We start from the raw sequence: 8,244 nt of genomic DNA on the forward strand, positions 1-8,244 counted from the left end.
CTAATAATAGTAATAATAATAATAATAATAATAATAATAATAATAATAATAATAATAATAATAATAATACTAATAATACTAATAATAATAATAATAACAATAATAATAATAATAATAATAATAATAATAATAATAATAATAATGATAATATTAATAATATTAATAATAATAATAATAATAATAATAATAATAATAATAATAATAATAATAATAATAATAATAATAATAATAATAATAATAATAATAATAATAATAATAAATTGAATTTATTTAGCGCCTAGTTCCAGTCAAAATTGCCCATTGGTGCTTTACATCAACGAATCATATATCATACAGATAATAAAAAACACTGACAAGTTGTAAACCACATTAAATATGATGTATTTAGGAGTCTAAATTATAGATATGCCCTACATAAAAGTTCAGCTTATAAACGCTGTCTAAAAGTAAGTTGATTTTCACTTTTATTTTTTGTTTGTTTCAATTCTGATGGAGTTACACAATCGGGGGTCATGGTGGTCAAAGGAGTTCTCATGAAATACTTAAGATTTTGGGATTTCTCTCAGGAGATTTAAATAAGCAGATTTTAAATTTCTTTAAAATCCGAAATTTAAACCCATAGTTGCATTCCGTTATGAGGTCAGCAAATATGAGCGCCTAGATTGTTAATACCTGTTTAGTCTTAGGGAAAACTCGATTTTATTGCAGCATTATTTGCCGGTACTGCTGAATATTGAAATCTACTACAATCTTCCGAAATCCACTCTAGTGGGGAGTGAACCTGAGACTATTGGAGGTGGACGCCAGTGCTGATTGAACCCGGGACAAGGGGAGATGGACACAAGTGGGGAATAAACCTAAGACTATGGGAGGTGGATGCCACGGTTTATTACCCACTTGTGTCCACCTCCCATAGTCCCGGGTTCAAAATAATTCGCAATATTGGACGGTTTTAATCATTCTGCATTGTTATTCCGCCTAAACCTTATTGATAACGACATAGACAATATTACTAGTAACATCGGTGATTCTCTGCGTACGACTGCAGAAGAGGTTTTGGGATAAAGAAGAATAAAAATCAGGCCATGGGTGACACATGAGATATTGGATTTATTCGACAAAAGGAGATAACTAAAGAGCAACAAAAACCGTGATGAAGAATCCAGAATGAAGTATCAACAGGCAAATGCAGAAGTCAGGAGAAATATGCACAAAGCAAAGGAAAGCTAGGTAATGGGACAATGCATAGACATTGATCATGGGATGCAGCAAGGGAATGTAAAGAAAGATATCTTGAAAATACTTACAAAGACAAACAAGTAGACCAAAAGCTAATGTTATTGAAGACAGCAATGGTGCTCTACTTACCCAGAAAGAGGATGTCGCGAACAGATGGACCGAATACTGCATAACATCGATTTGAGCTAGCCCAGATCCATCAGTCTTGACAGAGAACAGAAACACACAAAACCCAAACACGCCAAGAATAATGAAACGTGAGGTTGAGACAGCAATCCAAGGTTTAAGCTCCAACAAAATCCCTGGAATAGATAACATTCCAGCAGAACTTTTTTTTAATGGTCGAGACAGTGGAGGCAACGACAATTCTATGCCAAAAGATAATGAACGAGGCAAGGTGGCCAAAAGACTGGACACAATCCTTGATTATCTCTCTCCCCCCAAAAAAGGAGATTTGAAAAAGTGTCGTAACTATATAACCATAAGTCTCATTAGCCACCCAAGTAAAATACTTCTGCGGATAATACTAAACAGAATGAAACCAAAAAAAAAAAAAACCCGAAGATATCCTGGTAGAAGAACAAGCTGGTTTTCGTGGTGGAAAGAGCACAGTACAACAAATCTTCAATAACAGAATTCTGACTGAGAAATTCCTGCAACACCAACAAGAACGATTTCACAATTTCATAGATTTCCGGAAAGCATTTGACAGGGTATGGCATGACGGTTTGTGGGATACACTACGCTTTTATGGTTTCGAAGAGGGTCTAATCCAAATAATCGAAGCACTCTATAGTACTGCGGCAAACAACAATAAGTTTGGTGAGTTCTTCCGGACAAATGTGAGTGTCAGACAAGGCTGCATACTTTCCCCAATGCTCTTCAACGTCTTCCTAGAGATTTTGGTATCAATTGGCGGACTAAGATTGTGTAATTTGCGTTTTGCTTACGACATAGACCTCATGGCTGAAAACGAACAAGAACTACAAGATATAACTAACTCACTTGCACAAAAGCAATGCAGTACGGCATGGAAAGAAGTACAGAAAAGTCTCAGATACTGGTAAACAGCAGAAATGATGGACATGCAGAAATTTCATTCGATAATGAAAAACTCGAGGAAGTGTCAAATTTAATTACTTGGATGTTCTGCTAACCAAGGACGGTACCAGAACAATTGAGATTAAGGCAAGAATAGGAATGTCAACAGCAACACTAACGAGACTGACAAAAACATGGAAAAGTCCAATCAATTTCGAAATAAAAATCAATTTGTACAAATCACTGGTACTTTCCATCTTACTAAATGGCTGCGAGTCGTGGACATTAACTGCAAAATTAGAACGCAGAATCTCTGCTTTTGATTTTGAGATGAAAAGTTATCGAAAACTACTGCGGGTGCCGTATACAGAACATAGAACCAATAAAAATGTACTGGAAGAGGTGCAAGATCGTGCAGGACAACAGGAACCCCTCATCACCACAGTTAGAAGGAGGAAACTGTCATGGTTTGGCCACAATGTGAGGCATGAAGGTTTGTGTAGAACGGAGATGGAGGGCACCCCTGAAGGAGGGAGAAGAAGAGGAAGACAAAGGAAAGTTTGGATGGACAATATCAAGGAATGGACTGGAATGAAGATGGAAGAACTCTTGTAGAAGGCCAACAATTGAGAAGAATGGCGGAAAGTGGTGAGAGCTGCATCCCATGTATCCCCCCGACGATCATGGGATGAATGAATGAATTGTTATTAAAGGATGGAAAACACAATTTTTGGTGAAAAAAAATTATGTCTGTGTTGATACCCGTTTCGCGTCCTAATTCGGGCTCTGGCATCAAAATGATGACAAACTTGTTGCAAATTTTCTACAAAAACCAATGAAGGAATAATATCCATATTCTTCCGTCTTATCAACATTGTAAACTTTTTTATACTGCATTACACAGTTCTTCCCCGCCTACACTATTTTGACTTAAGTAATTGCGAACCTTTTATAAATATATAGTTCTATTTTATTTCGTGCTTCCTTACAAAGGAGCATACTATTTCCTGCCCATCAAGGTTTTTGTTTATTCATCTTAACAACGCCACTACCACATTATCTCATTCCTCTGTAGTGTTTCATTCATCCGTTTTGTTGATAAAGGGGAAACCCGAAGCGTCAATTTTTTCTGTTTTCGTATATTAAATTGAAGCTTACATTCAATTTCACATTGTTATTTATCAACATTGTAGCATTTTGTGTCACCATAGAGAGCTTTTACCGCTTTAGCTTATGTGATTTGTATTGGTACATTAGAAACTTGTAAAATGTTGTCAATCTAAATCTTATGACGGAATCGATGTTAAAAACTTTATAATTTGGATTATCAGTCAAAATGCACCCACCCGATCAATAATACCTCTATGGTGACACAAACGAGTATATCTGTGATAACTGGAAATTTTCAGACAATTTCATGGAACAGATTGGGAAAAATAGTTGACATAGTATCCCATACCCATAGAAAAATGACATATTGAGAAAATAGCAAAAAGATTTTCCGTTTTTCACACTTTTCGACCGTTTTTTTGTTTCTTTATATCTCTAGTCTATTTTGAGAAGTTGCACTTCTATAATATTATTTCTAATATAATAAAATATAATTTCCACCAAAATCTCAAAATCAACTTTGGAAGAATTTTCCTAATAATTAGACCTGAACTGCCCATTAAGAATCTTCTATTATTATTATTATTATTATTATTATTATTATTATTATTATTATTATTATTATTATTATTATTATTATTATTTTTATATATCATCATCATCATCATCATCATCATCATCATCATCATCATCATCATCATCATCATCATCATCATCATCATCATCATCATCATCATCATCATCATCATCATCAATATTATTATTATTATTATTATTATTATTATTATTATTATTATTATTATTACCAATATTATCATTATTATTATTATCATCATCATCATTATCATTCGGCGTAAGGCGCGATGAATATGGTGATGATGATGATGACGACGATGATAATAGTAATATTATTCAAATATAATGGATTGTAAATGCCTGTAAGATATGATGTTCCATGGCCTTGATATAATATGTTTGCTCAGTAAATTACCTGGATATTATACCAAATAAATGTTTAATTCTTACAAAAACTGATTTGACCTGACATCTTATATTTACGATAGTAGAGGCTTGTAACAAGGCAACCCGACTCCGCTGACCATTATCGTAAGCATATAAATAAGAAGTACTTCCACTTGTAGATAACACCTTAAAGATACTCACAAATAGGCCAATGATAAACATGTATCTTTTTTTTTGGTCCAATTATAATCCAACGTTTTATATTTAAAGAGTATACCTATATGTAATAAATAATTATGACGTTTATGTGACTACCAGTATTTAACATACTTTTTAAAGATAGATCTTACTTGAAGGGCATCGTAGCTCAGCGGTACGGTCATTGCTTCGTACCCGAAAGGTACCGAGTTTGAATACCCGCTACATTGTGTGACCTTGAGTAAGTCATCTCGCCCTAGCTCAGTTTGCGGCGCTACACTGCGGCTGACGCCTGGGTTATTCCAGTCTTCCCTAGGAATAGACCATAGAGACATATTATTTCCCCAATGGGATGAATAAAGGGAATTTTATTTATTTATTTTATATTTTATTTTTATGTTATTTCAAGTGAAAAGTAAGTTCAATTAAATAAATAGTTATGCACTTTTTCATGCCTAGTCATGTTCAATGGTTCTTGGATGACGTTATTTGGTTTGCCCTAGCCCTATAATATATGAGATGCCGTTCTGATGGAAACTTCAAAATGTTTGATCCATCATATCTAAGCAGGCCAAATGAAATAATATATTTTTAAAAAGAAAAATACAAGACGCCTAATATGCGCTAATTTATGCATTGAACATTTCTTTAGGAAAACATCAACTAAATGCGCTAAGTGCTTTATAGGAGCAGCCGCCTCTTGACAACGTCAAAACAAAAGTCTTGCAGCACGTGTTCATCCTCCATGGCAGCGGTTTTGACTGGATCCTATCTAGAGTCTTTTGCTGATGGGGCCACAGTCAGACGGATTAATCTTTTTGTTAGAGGTGAATTGTTTTTCTTATAAATCATTTCTAATTGTTAGGGACTTTACCTTGATATATATTAAGGTACATTTTGAGCTACCTGTATGTGCACCTTTTGGTATGGTCTTCTGCTAGTGTAAGCGTACACTTTTAAGTGATTGCAAACTACACGCAGATAGATTGCTCTAGCATAGGCATGTGAAATTTCACTAGACTAAAATCTTCTCAATTCTTTAATCCAGAGTTTCCTTTACAATATCTATCGGTATTAAAACGAATAAAAGGACAAATTCGTTTCGTTTTTAGCAGGAGTGAACATTATTACAGTCGCATTCATTATTTTCCCTCGGGCACTTTAGCCATGATAATATTTAAATTTAGATGTAGCCATACTAAAACGTGTACTCATCCAATTAATCAAACTGCAAATGAGGTTTATTTATGATAAATCTTAATGTAAAACTGTTAAAAAGTTCTAAATAATTTTACATTTAGTAGAAAAGCTTATTGAGTATTTCACAAATGCATTAATAATTTTACAAAACGCGTTGTAACACACACTATTTCAGCCATGATATCTTAACTTTAGATTTAGTCAGACAAAAGTGATATCCAATGAAATAAACCGTGAATAAGGAAGCCTGATATCGGGGATGGAAGCTTCAGAATAATATGTTACCAGCGATCCGTTATCAGTGGACCAGAGAGGAAAAGAAATTCATCTTTCTGAGCATAACATTTTCTTTCTTCTTTTTTTTTTTACTCCCTTGGCAAAATTTAAAAAATTCTTAATATTTAACTTAAACACGTTGACACAATTCCTGGTGAGTCGAGAGGTTTGATCGACCTTTGACATATTTTATTTATTTACTTTTACTTACTTAATAGGTTTATTATTTTAATTTAGGACACAGTTAAGATCTTGGATTCGAGAGGCTCTTTCCCGAAAAATACCTGTGGTTTAATTCGTTCACCTGTAATTAGGGTAAATATACATGAATTTTAAGCTGACTATTGTGTTTCTCTTACTTATAATGCCAGGTTCACGCGAGCTTTGGTGGGACACTGACGACTTTATACTTGGTGAAATTGGTCTAATTCAATCTGACACAATTTAAAGATGAGAAAGCTTCTTTACTTTAACTCTCTCTCTTTGCCAGCTATTTTCAGAATTTTACCCCAAAACTTCATACTCACCCAACACAAAAATATATTTTTTAAACTGATTAGCAACGAGTATATTCTGTATTTTGTTCAGAAAAATTAGCTCTGCCAGAAAATGTCGAGTTTTTATGGCTATAACTATAACAAAATGAAATCAGAATAAGAAAAATGTTGGTTGCATCGTAACGAATGCTTATATCAGAAGTCACTGGTTACCACTCATAAATTAAAAAAAAAAAAATAATAGCACAATTTAATTAGTTTAGTACTTCCTTATGATAGTTATTGAAATTAATCCACTAAGTAAGCTATTGAGACAAAATTTATTGCCTTCTACAATCCTTATACATAACAATATGAGTCCGGAGAAAAACGAAACAAAAACCAACCATTTAAAAAAAAAAAAAGAGAGAGAGAGAGAGAGAGAGAGAGAGAGAGAGAGGGGGGGGAGAGATAAATAGATAGATAGATAGATAGATAGATAGATAGATAGAGAGAGAGAGAGAGAGAGAGAGAGAGAGAGAGAGAGAGAACAACTTTATAGATATAGAGTCTTTAATATCTTTAAGAGAGCGTCAGAGAGAGATAGAGGGACTAAGAGAGAGATAGATAGATAGATAGATAGATAGATAGATAGATAGATAGATAGATAGATAGATAGAGAGAGAGAGAGAGTGGGAGAGATTAGAGATAGATAGATAAATAGATAGAATCTTGAATATCTTTAAGAGAGCGTCAGAGAGAGAGAGAGAGAGAGAGAGAGAGAGAGAGAGAGAGAGAGAGGGGGGGGGGGGGGCGGGGTTAAGGACTGCGTTGTAGCTACTTCCACTTGTACGATTTTTTATTTTTTTTGCTCCTATCCTTATTTATAAGGCTATGGGCTTGGAACACTTTTGGTTTAGGCAATATCAGCGTTAGCCGCAAGGAAGAATGATGGGATCTACATTCTTTTAAGGACTTTGTTGTTTTTAAAGGTTTGATTGTGCTTATAAAACATTGAGGGGCTATGTGGTCTGGTGATTTGACACTCGCTTTCGGATCGGAAGATCTTGGGTTCGAGCCTCGTTCGGAGCATAGTTGAGTCCTTGGAAAAGGCACTTTACTTACATTTTCTCATCGTACTCATGTGTAAAATGAATACCTGGCCGTTAACAACGTTGTCTTTGTCCGAAAAAAATTATAATAATATCGCCTAACAGCCGTCATGTCTCGTTCTACTTGTTACGTGTTGCTATTGGTCAGGGACCCTTTGTAAAGCGCTTTGAGCACGTTTAGTGGATATTGCGATATATAAAAGCTTAAGAGGTCATTTTGGGGCTAGTAGAGTGGAAGAAAATGGGATACTAGTCAAAAAATTATAGTTGCACAAATTATATTAGCACACGAGAAAAAAAGGCAAAAGAATTTGTTCAAAAAGGGATCAGATGTAGATTCCAATATCGGACTATCTGTGTAGTTGGTTTGAGATCACCCAAAAGTCTCATCTAGACACAAGCACAGGATACAACTAAAGCAGAGAGACTCAAATGCTAACAATCATTATATAGCAAAACTAAACAAAAAAATACAACACTATGTAACAAAGAGGTAATTTACAAGGGAAACAAACATCATCTTCAAAAACTAACTATACATATAACTGCTTTCCTCTCAGCCAACGTCTCCGGCCAGGGCCAGGACAAAATCAAGTCATCTTATACCAAGACAAGAGCATGTTGGAAAA

The sequence above is a fragment of the Berghia stephanieae genome, chromosome 1 (assembly GCF_034508935.2).
Source record: "Berghia stephanieae isolate SIO BIC M18660-M18661 chromosome 1, UCSD_Bste_1.3, whole genome shotgun sequence".
Classification (NCBI taxonomy): domain Eukaryota; kingdom Metazoa; phylum Mollusca; class Gastropoda; order Nudibranchia; family Aeolidiidae; genus Berghia; species Berghia stephanieae.